At 32.7% G+C, this 12,520-nt stretch overlaps 1 long non-coding RNA gene across 1 annotated transcript in view; it reads left to right on the top strand.

Moving 5' to 3' along the window:
• The window catches only part of LOC144366082 (uncharacterized), a 149,327-nt gene that overhangs the window by 96,295 nt on the left and 40,512 nt on the right, over positions 1-12,520 (top strand). The window lies entirely within an intron of this gene.

Here is a 12,520-nt window from a genome sequence, read left to right as displayed (position 1 = left end):
CATCATCGGATGAGCTGACCTCAAGGTGTCAGCCTCCTGTCTTAGGTTGATACCATTGCAATTGGATCTTACCCTTCATTGACTACTGGTTCAGCATACAGCCACACCTGGTGGGTAGGTCTTTGTACCAGCGGGGGAGAGGGGGTAAGGTTCTTTGCATCACCTCTGTTTGCCCCCAAATTTAAGTTGAACGACCATGACAAGCAGAAGGGAGGAAGATACACCAAGCCAATTGACGGCTCCTTTTGGAAAAATTGTACCATCGATGATACCATCAGCAAAAATACCCCAACACTACCACAAGTCGCTGCACCAACAGATACTTCACAATGCATACAAGTGATACATAGTCCAGGAAAGTTCTGCAAGCAGTTCAGTGATGGCTATTGCAGAAGTTGTAGATTGGTTTTATCTTTGTCTTCACCAGCACTGGGATGAAGATAGGAATTCTGGCAATAATGGCTAAAGAAAAAATTATGTAACATTCCAGAAGGCACTAAAAGAAAACAATTTTCTTAACAATTTACATTATCTTGAACAGAATTATTAAATATAATGAAAAAGAAAGGTGAAAGTAAACAAACAGATCTGTTAACCTCCTTTATTGTTCACATATTAAAACAATCCTCAATGGCTGTTTACCCAATTTAAATTAAACCATTTAAATCACTTGAATAAAAAATATTTGGATCCATTTTTTCATGAGAACTCAACATATATGATATATGGACATATGGACATACAAATATACAACATAAAACACAAGTGTGCACACATAATATAATACATACAACACATAACATAATAGTAAAGGCCTTATAACTTTTTCCAGGTGAAATCTCCATTGCAATATTTAAAAACTCTACAGTCAAAAAATAGAACTGATCAGCAAAACATTAACCTAGGTCTGTATGAGCTCAAAGAACAAAATACTACTTCACGATATGGGAAAGGGTAATAATAAAATAGATATTGAAAAAAGCATCCTGGTTCTGTCACAGATGTAAGGATAGCCAAACTGGAGTTTTGGATATCAGCTATTATGGATTCAAGCCAAATCATCTTCTTTTTGGTCTGTAGAAATCGCTTTAGTTAATCTCTGGAATGCAAATCGGCTGTTGTTCTCCCTGTGGAAACATACAAACAGACCCCTGACTCCAGACAATTACTGGGTCAGGACCTTTCCATTATCCTGTTAGAATATCCTTCCAAAGTACCTTAAGCTTACGTACATTTTTTGGACACATATGCCTTTCCGCAGCACTAAGTCCTGATGAATCCAAATTTAAAATGTTTAGAGTAAAAAGGATTATTTTAAGTTTATCTTTGGTGAATATATACCCCTTCCCAATTTCCTCTTTTTGTTTTAATAAGTACATTTTAATAGTTTCATGAGCTCTTTCAACTATGCCTTGTCCCTGTGGATTGTATGGGATTCTTGTTATATGAGTAATGGCAAATGATGAGCAAAATTGTTTAAAAGAGGTAGAAGTATAACCAGGGGTATTATCTGTTTTTAACTGTTTTGGAACACCCACAGTGGCAAAATTTTGTAAGCAATGAGCTATAATATCTTTAGTTTTTTCTCTGGCATGAAGGGAGCCCATCAAAAATCCAGAAGAAGTATCAACTGTAACATGAAAATATTTTAATTTTCCAAATTCTGGCAAGTGTGTGACATCCATCTGCCAAATATGGTTAGGTGTCAGTCCTCTAGGATTGACTCCAAGATCAACTTTTGGTAAAAAGGTCACACAATTTTGACATTGTTTTATTATTTGTCTAGCTTGTTCCTTAGTTATTTTAAAATGCTTTTATAAAGTATTAGCATTGACGTGGAACTTTTAATGAAAATTTGTAGCTTCTTCTAGTGTAGAGAAAATATGTATGTCATGTGTAGTTTTATCTGCTGAATCATTGCCCAAACTAAGAGCTCCAGGCAATCCTGTATGTGCCTTGATATGTCCTATAAAGAACGGACTTCTCTGTCCCAGATTAGACATTGTATAGTGGAAAGCAAAGAGAAGACAGTAGAGGAAGGGGAAATCCTACCAGCATCTTCAAGGGATACTATATCATTAACTATATGCTGTCTATCGGAAAATGAATTAAATACAGAAACTTTAAACATCACAAAAGATTGTAATACTGCATTAAGCTCTACCTTTTGAGCTGATTGTTTGGGTACTAAAAATGTAAAAGTTTGATCAGGTATAACTATTGCTGCTGTACCATTATTTGACCCATCAGTGAATATATTTAGAGCATTCATGATAGGTATTTTTCTTGTCATTTTTGGAAAAATTACAGGATGCGATGACCAAAAAGACAATAAAGGATTAGATGGTAAGTGGTTATCAAATGAAACATTAGATTTGCACATGATTATTGCCCAAGTATTTAACTCATTAGCTAACTCATCAATTTGATTCATAGTATATGGAGTAATAATTTTATTGGGAGAAATTAAAAACACTCCCTTTTCTGCTTTTATTCCTTCGAGTATTAATTGTCCTACAGCCTCAGGATACCTAGTAAGAATAGTGTTAGGAGAATAAGATAAATCTATCCATAATAATGAACCTTCATGCCAAAATACTCCTGTAGGAATATTTTTTGTTGGTAGTACAATAAATAATAAAGGCAAAGGTATATCAATTCTATCCAAATGCATATTTTCCATATATGTTTCAATGATTTTTAATGCCTTTCTTGCTTCAGGTGTTAACATTCGGGTTGAATTTGGATCTGATGAACCTTTTAGGATGTCAAAAAAAGGTCCCAACTCTCCTGTTGGTATACCTAGATAAGGCCTTATCCAATTTATGTCTCCTAATAACTTTTGAAAGTCATTAAGTGATTTGAGTTGATCTACTCGTATTTGAATTTTTGGTGGATGGACCATGGTTAAGAATAATAGAACTCCTAAAAAATTAATTGGAAAATTTAATTGTACTTTATCTATTGCTATCTCTAGATTATAATTTTTTAATAAGTTTGTAAGTGTGGAATAACATTCTAGCAATGTGTTTTTATCTTTGTGTGCTAATAATACATCATCCATATAGTGAAATATTTGTAGTTCAGGATTTTGATTTCTAAGTGGCTGGATTACTTTGTTAACAAAACTTTGACACATAGTTGGGCTATTAGCCATCCCTTGAGGGAGTACTTTCCATTCATATCTCTGATCAGGACCTTCATGATTCAGTGCAGGGATAGTAAATGCAAAATGTGGACTATCCTCAGGATGAATTGGAATTGAAAAAAAAAACAATATTTAATAACTATAACTAAAACATACCAAGTTTTTGGCAAAGCAGACAATTGAGGAATCCCTGATTGAGCAAGTCCCATAATAACCATCTCAATATTAATGGCTCTTAAATCTTGCAATGATTTCCATTTATGAGATTTCTTTTTGATGACAAAAATGGGAGTATTATGGGGAGATATAGAAGGTTGTATATGTCCTTCCACTAATTGTTGTTTGACCAGGTCATGGGCTGCTTGTATCTTTTTTTTAGTAGGGTCCACTGAGGAACCCAATCTGGTCTTTCTGATTTCCAAGTAATTTTTATTGTCTCAGTGGCCCTTTCTGAAAATCCAACCCATGTCTGTCTGTTCCTTGATCTATCTGTATTGGTGCTGCTATACCTTGTTCTTGTTTTTCTAATCTTTTTCCTTTCCTAAAATCTTGTCTAGTCATAATAGTGGGTGCATTTTGGTTGATGTTATTTGTCAATGTCAAACCTAATTGATCTAGGACATCTCGTCCCCATAAATTTACGGGAAGATGATCCAATACATATGGCTGTATAGTTCCTTCACATCCTTCAGGATCCTTCCAATTTGATACCATTGCACTTCTATGGGGATTAGTCGCCACTCCCAGGCCTCGAAGCGTTTGAGTGGCTTGTTGTAATGGCCAATGTTTTGGCCATTCTTGATGAGAGATGATGATAAGGTCTGCACCTGTGTCCAGTAGCCCATTAAATTCATGTCCTTGAATATTTAGTTTTAGCATGGGGCAAGAATCTAAATTTAAAGAAAGCATAGCCCAATCTACACCTGTGGAGCCTAATCCCTTGGAACCTCTTTCTACAGTACGACTGGAAAATTTATCATGTAGGCTGGGTATTATTAGTAACTGTGCTATTCTCTCTCCTGGTGAAATTACTGATATACCCTTTGGAGAACCGGCTATAATTTTTATTTCACGTTCATAATCGGGATCGATTACCCCAGGACTTATCATAAGTCCTTTTAGAGTAGAAGAACTGCATCCCAATAATAAGCCTACTGTTCCTTTGGGAAGAGGTCCTTTTACCCCTGTGAGAATGATTTGAACTCCCATCTCAGGAGTTAGTACTTCTCTGGTGGAGGCGCAGATGTCCAACCCTGTGCTCCCTCTGGTTTGTCTGATGAGGGATCTGATGGACAATGTGTCCTGGGCACTACCCTGATGGGGTTGCTGGGTTCCTCCAGTGCTCTGTATATTTGTGGTCTTGGGCCCTGGAGCATTGGGCCCCCTTGTCCATTTTTTGGCAATGGAGCCCAATGCCTTTCTCCACGATATTGTGGATAAACACCTGGTCCTTGTTCGGTTTTTGATAATGGAGTACCCTCTATGGTGGTTTGAGAACCACATTCATTAGCCCAATGTCTCCCTTTACGGCATCATGGTAAAATACCCAGTATTCTACTCCTTTGATACCTAGTTTTATTAAACCCTCCTCCTATGGGGCAATTCCTTTTAAAATGTCCTGTTTGTTCACAATTGTAGCATGTTCTTGGCCTGGCATCTAAAGCCTATTTTACTGCAGCTGCCATGACTTGCCCTTGTTCATTAATGTCTCTACATTATTAAATAATGTTTCTACATATTAAATTAAATATATGTGTTTAAATCTTCATGTTTCCATGGTCTAATAACTTCTCTGCACCAACGATTCACTTGCTCATAAGCCAGTTGTTTTATTAATGGCATTGCTTGTTCTGTATTCCCAAAAACTCTGGTAGCTGAATAAGACTATCTACAAATTCAGCGTAAGGTTCATTAGCTCCTTGTATTACCTTAGATAATTGTAAACCTTGTAAAGTTTTCCATGCCCTAATTGCATCTACAGCAATATGTGCATATACGCCAGGATCATATGCAATTTGTTGGTGCTGATCCTCATAAGGTCCCTTTCCTAACAACATATCTAGATTTCTCTGAGGATAACCAGCTGCTGCATTTTGCCTAGCCGTCCCCTTGCAAAATTCCTCATTGGCAACCTTCCATAACAGGTATTGTCCTCCATTTAGCACAGCTTTACACATATTAGCCCAATCTGCTGGCGTCATGTTCAAGTTGTTAATGGATTCGACCATGCTTACAGTGAAGGGTGCTTGAGGACCATAGGTTGTTACAGCCTCTTTTAGCTGCTTCACTGTTTTGAAATTTAAAGCATGGTGAATTCACTGCCCTGCTGCCTCAAATACAGGGCATGTTAATATTTGAGATCCTGTCTCAGGATCCCATCTATCAACTGCCGGGGTTGGGGGCCTCCCAGCATATGGAGGTGGCCTTGTTGGTTGGACACTTATGCCCTCTGGTGATAGAAAGGTATTAGTAGCAGTCTCCTATTGTAACTTTCCCCCTGATGGCTTTTTCTGCTCTAAACTTTCTTTCTCTGTCTGACTAGCTTGAGAGGCCTTCTCTTTTACTTGAATTTTTTCCTCTGTCTGAGTAGCTCGAGAGACCTTCTTTTTTACTTGAATTTTTTTTTCTCTGACTAGCTTGAGAGACCTTCTCTTTTACTTGAATATTTCTACTATAACTATAATACAACCCAACAAGATAACGCCAAACAAAACTGAAACAGAATGAAACAAAAGTGGAACAACAGAAAATCATTATAGCCTTTCTATCCTCTTGAAATGTCCATCCGTCCTTTCTCCCTATCTGTTCCTCAGATGTGAGCGGTTTTTCTTCCATCTTACACATCTCAAGGGACAGGCAACTTAAAACAAAAGTGAAGCAAAATAAAAGAAGAATCTTAAAATGGCTACCCATCTTCTCGCCCTGCCCTCAGAGGCAAGTAGTTTACCTTATCACTTACCCTCAGTCGTTATTGATTGTGGTATTTAGTTTTTTAGAGTTAAGTTTTTTGAGTTTTTATATATTTTGGATATTAATCCTTTGTCAGAAAAGTAGTTGGCAAAAATTTTCTCTCAATCTATAGGTACTTCCTTCAAGTCTTCTGTTTATTTGTTGTGTATTACTAAAAAAAAATCAAATGCCAGTTCCTAGATCTTTGTTGACAATACTAGTTGTGCAGAATAGTTCACTGAGACAGAAGCAATGAAGCTGTAAAATACTGAACCCTTCATATGCTTGTGTAGGTAATGGGTAATGATTTTGCTTTTAAAGAAAATAATACAGTAAGTTACCTAGTAAACATGAATTGCAAATGTGTCTACTGTCTCTGTTTACTTTTAAAAGTTTTTTTTTCTTGGATCCCAGGAAGGATTCCAGGAAAATGGTGGCATCTTGATATTACACACAATTCACATTTTTTCATTGCTGAAAGAAAGTGACTAGAAAACATGCAGTCAGGAGAAAAACCATCTTTTGGACTGTAAGCATACAATGAGAGCAAGCCTTAAACTTTGAAGAATTTTACAATTTAAAGAAAGATGAAATCACCTTGAAGAGAACAAATTTTAATGATCAGAACACTTTTTTGAAGGAAGACCAAGTTTTCCAGGAAGAGGAAAATTTATTATAAAAATATGACTTGAAAAGAATAAACTAGGTATGAATTTCCAGATTTCTCTAACTAATCAGAATGTGAAGAAGATAATCAGGAAAAAAGAAATATTTCATTTCTAACTTACAGTAACTAAAATAAAGGTTATTATTAGAGCATATTTAAGGGAAATACAATGTTTATTTTATTAAAAATATAATAAATCTCTAGGTGTAAAACTCGAAAGAAGATATGCAATCAATGAACCTCCAAAATTGTATAAACCATACATCAAAATACATAATTGAAAAGCAAAGAAACATAAAAGTCTGAAAGAATAGACGACTGAATTTAAAATTGTATTTACACATTAATAGTTTGAATCTTATTAAAGACAAAGACAAGATAGATGAAACAAAAATATACAAAAGAATTCAGAAATGATAAATATATCAAAGAAATAAAAGTTAAACAGATATATTAGACAAAAAATATGAAGGAAATTAGAGCCAATATATTATACAAAGATAAATATAAGCTTAAATGCATTGAGATAATAGTCAATTTTATTCAATAAAATTTTATTCTACAATGAATACATAATATTAAAAGATGTCCAAATGGGAAAGGAAAAGTTAAATTGTTCCTGCTTGCTAACATAATCTTACATAGAGAAAAATCCTCATTACTTTACAAAAAGTATGATAATACAAAAAGTATGATAATAAACAAAACACACTAGTACAAGTAAAGAAATTCATTAAATTTGATGCATATAAAATCAATATATAAAAATTGGTAGTGTTTGTGTACAAACCAGCTAAAATGGAAATTAAGAAAACAATAACTACATTTACAATAGCTACAGAAAAAAATACTTAGGAATAAATCAAACTACAGAGGCTATATAAATAATATATAAGAATGAGAGACATATGAAGAAAAATTGTTTAAATGCCATATAGACATGCACTGTCTGATAAGAAGGCCACTGTTTTTATGTATTTGATTTTAAATTGAAGTTAAAGTTACAACCCAGTTATTCTTGTCCTGGCCACATATAAGGTACTAAATAGTTTCATGCCACTAGTGACTTTTACATTGGTAGTACAAAAGCACATATTTATCATCCAACAAGCTTATACTGGACAATATTACCATGAATGTTTTTCTCCTTCCTGATACATCATGCAGAAAAAATGCAAACAGAATATGAAAGAAGTTCTTCAATTTTTTGTCATAAAATATATTTATAAAATATATTATGTCATAAAATATATTTGTAAATATATGTGTAATATATAAATATATTTTTATATATTGTCATAAAATATATTATATAGCTCTAGCTATACTGGACTGGTAACACAACTGTTAAGAAGATCTATCATCCTGTCTGATTTGAAATGCCAGTAATAAAAACATATCCTAAAAGAGTTAATACATTACCTTCTGCAATGCCAAACAGAATTTATTTTTGAAGTCATGAATCTTTTAAAGTATAAATAAAACCTAAAATGTAGAAAGGCTGCTAAGAATATTATCTTATCACTATACAATAAAATAAAATACAGCAAGAAACTTGAAAATGTAAAACTATATTTAAAAACTCTAACAATAATAATCAAAATATTACAAATATTAATGACACCTATGAAATAATTCTTCACAGCCTCCCACCTAGAGCCAGTCCCTCATGGTCACTGATAGAGGGCATTGACAGTTCATATTATTATATCAGCATTTTTATATTTGAAATAATTATTCATAAATTAATATAATTTGTATTTTGAATTTGGTTCAATTTTCATTAAACAATGAACATTAATGCTTAATTTAAAAAAATTAACATATCTATGTTGAAATTTCTACAAGAATTATTTGAGAAAAATATTTCACCACAAAATGGTCCACAAGTTTTTATTATTATCATTATTATTTGGTTGATTGATTCATTGTACCAGGAATTGATTCCAAGGCTGCTTTACCACTGAGCATACCTCCATCCCCTGTTATTTATTTGTTTGTTTTTTTATTTATGTTTTTTGATCTTGAGACAGGTTCTTGCTAAGTGGATGGGATGACAGTCATAGTCTACCAAGTCTGACATGACCAATTCCTTTAAACCTCAATCCTTTGCAGAGCTATGTTTATTAAAGACACTATGAATCATGTTGCTGATTCTATCTGTTGTATATTATAGTCTACTCAAGCAAAGTATGTAGTAGCCATTATAATTTGACTACTGATATCCAACAGCTTCATTTCCTTTAGAATAACCCATATTTTCCTATTTTTCTACTGCCTAAAGCATGTTAAGATAATTTATTATAATTTGTATGTAAGCAGCCTCAACAACAACTTCACCTGAAAATTCATTGTAAATTGACTGTGATTTTAAAAATTATATTCATTATGAAAGTGGGCATTTGATCACACAGGGCTTTTTAAAATGAAAAAAAATTTCAAAATAAACAAGAAAGAATAGACCTGATTATTTCACATATGTGTGTACATACACATTCAAGGCAAGGTTTTTTTATGGGAGGAGTGGGGAGGGGTTACCGGGGTACTTGAAATTGAACCCAGAGGCACTTAAGTCACTAAGCCACATCCCTACCTGCCCCTTTATTTTGAGACACATATCACTAAATTGCTTAAGGCCTCACTAAGATGCTGAGGCTGACCTTGAATGTACAATCCTTCTGACTCAGGCTTCCCAGCAGCTGGGATTATAGGTATGTGCCACTGAGCCTAGCTCAAGACAAACTTTGATGATAAATTGCATTTATTTACACAATTTCATTTACTTGAAGTACTTGAGGTTGTTTCTTTTTCTTAAAACTAGTCTTTCTCCTGTTCAAAATGAACAGAACATAGTTATCAATAATTATGCAATAAACTAATCATGGATAAATTTTAAGAATTAAAAGTATATGGATCCTGGCCTTTGTCTTCCTAAGGATGATAATTAAGATTTTACCTTAAGCTGTTGTCATTTTTAGGTGGAAATTATTTTTTCTATGAATCAAATTTAGGAAACAAATCAAAGGAAACTTCCATTTTAAAAGTTTTTTTCTTACATCATTTTGTTTAATTGTTGTAATTAGGAAGAACTCATGCAGCACTGAAGTGCAGATTAGTTTAGTAAAGCCAGATTACTTTAGGAATCCATTACTTAAATATTATATCATCATATTATTATGTTGAGAGAGTATCTATTCTCTCTCTACTTTGTTTTCCTCACCTGCTAATTGGTATGATAACAACCAGCCCTTTTAACAATATCTCTAATGTGTTTAGGATAGTGTTATATAGAAGCCCTGTGTAATAAGGGTCATGTTGTTTTAATTTCTACCTTTTACATAAAAGCAAGAGGAAAAAATTTATATTTAACTGGAATATAAGTTAAATGATGTTTTATTATCATGTAAGTCAATGATCCCTTCAAAAGAGTAATCAACATTCACCTTAATATTGAGGAACTAACTTACTGACAGAAAATAACTAAATTAAAATGTAGGTAATAGAACTTATTTCTTTTTAATCGAGTCATAAAACGTTTTACTTTTCTTGGAAAATAGTTATTTTTTCCTAAATTACTTTTAGTGTTTGTGTGTATATTTCTTAATAATCCAAACCCAACATTTCCCCACTAAAATGTACTTGATAATTTTACCTGATTTATGTTATACCATTACCAGTTTTTCCATTTTGTTTTTGTATGAACTGTGATAAAACTTATGTAAGCAGAGGAAGTGTATTTTTAGCAATAATAATTTTTAAAATTAAGTTACATAAGAATTAGGTACCCTAAGGCGGTGATGTGGCTCAAGAAGTAACGTGCTTGCCTGGAATGCAGGGGGCGCTGGGTTTGATCCTCAGCACCACATAAAATAAAAAATAAAGATGATGTGTCCAGGCTGGGGATGTGGCTCAATCGGTAGTGCGCTCGCCTGGCATGTGCATGGCGCTGGGTTCGAGCCTCAGCACCACATAGAAATAAAGATGTTGTGTCCGCCGAAAGCTAATAAATATTAAAAAAGGTTCTCTCTCTCTCTCTCTCTCTCTCTCTCTCTCTCTCTCTCTCTCATTCTCTCTCTCTTAAAAAAAAGATGTTGTGTCCACTGAAAACTAAATATTAAAACATTCTCTCTCTCTCTTTAAAAAAAAAATTAGGTACCGTATAATAAATCATACTCAACTTCTACAATTATTTTTAAAATCTGTAACTGAGTCTTTGTTATTTCTAGAGGTGACTTATGATCTGACTTTTAAATTAAATTCAAAATCAAAGTTCCCATATTCAGTCAAATTGAACATAATATTTAGAGTGGCTTTCAGAGAGAGATAGATGTATCAGTATCAGCAAATAAATTATCAAATGACAAAAATACTACTATGGATCTGGATTTGCATACTATCAGCTCTACAGATTATTAGTAGAATCTTTAACAAATAAAATCCATCACTCATAATAATAATTTGTATTATTACATAAAATAGACAATGTAAAATATGTCTGTTAAAACCCAGAATTAAAACTTGACCTGTAAAAGAAAAATATCCATTCTATTAGATAGTAGCATAGCATTTCACCTATGGCATTATTAGGTTTATATATGGTTTGAAAGTGCTATGAATGATGACAAAAGACTTTATAACTTCTATTTTTAACATATTCCTATTCCATAAGATCTCTTCTTCAAAAAATATTAATTAAGATAGCTCTTTATAACATTTCTTTAAAGGCCATGGAAATGTGTCTAGATTTTGACAAATAAAATATCAGGCTTCTTATTAATTAAATGTTATTTGTTTAAACATATCAACTTGGGGTCTTTACAAAAGAAACATATTGAAACATAGAGATTTACTTATATATATATATATATATATATATATAGTGTTTGAAAATACACAGATATTTTTTAAAGTATTTGAACTGTAAGTATACTTTTATTAGTTATCTAAGGCAGATTATGATTTATATATGGACATTTCTGAACAAATATATCATTGCCTGTTGAAAAAATATTCAAATGCAAATATTTAATAATAACTTTTGTATTTTTATCAAATACCCCAAATTAGAAATTAAAGCAGTTTTTATAAGAAAATGTTAAACTGTACAGTTTTAATAATATAAATAGAAAAGTTAATTTTAAAAAGCGTGCTAAATTATGATTGAGCTGAAAATAATTTTGATACTTAAAATGATTACAGGATAAATTAACAGAAAAATATATTATTCCATTCAAACACTTATGAAATTATTTTTTCAATAACCATAAATATTTATTGCAATCGTTCTTGCTGTCTGCTTTCATACTTTAACAGCAGAGTGTAACATCTGGAACCATGTAGTCCACAAGCCTAAGTGTTTGTTATGTAGCTCTTAGGGGAAAAGTTTGCTACCCTTGGTCTAGATTTTCTCTGAGTAGATGTTTGTTATTAGATTCTATACATTTATTTTACCATGTGCTTCCTCTTGTACCTGGAGCTTCATATTTCCCACAAGTATATTTTACTAGTTCAAACATTTCTGGCATTTTCTGATTGGGATGTTAGTGATTTTTACTGAAATTGAATTACCTCAATGTAGTTTCTCCAGTGTGTGACCATTACTACAACTGAATAGGTAGAGATTTACTAAGTAATTATTATTCATTTCTTAAAAAGTGCTTTAATGTAAATAAGTTTATAAGGTTTCTCCTAATTTCACACAAATATAAAAATTAACATGAGAATAATTTGCTGTATTTAAATTGCATAACCATGCT

This window comes from Ictidomys tridecemlineatus, chromosome 8, assembly GCF_052094955.1.
Source record: "Ictidomys tridecemlineatus isolate mIctTri1 chromosome 8, mIctTri1.hap1, whole genome shotgun sequence".
In the NCBI taxonomy this organism is placed as follows: Eukaryota; Metazoa; Chordata; class Mammalia; order Rodentia; family Sciuridae; genus Ictidomys; species Ictidomys tridecemlineatus.
This window is presented reverse-complemented; position numbering and strand designations above follow the sequence as displayed.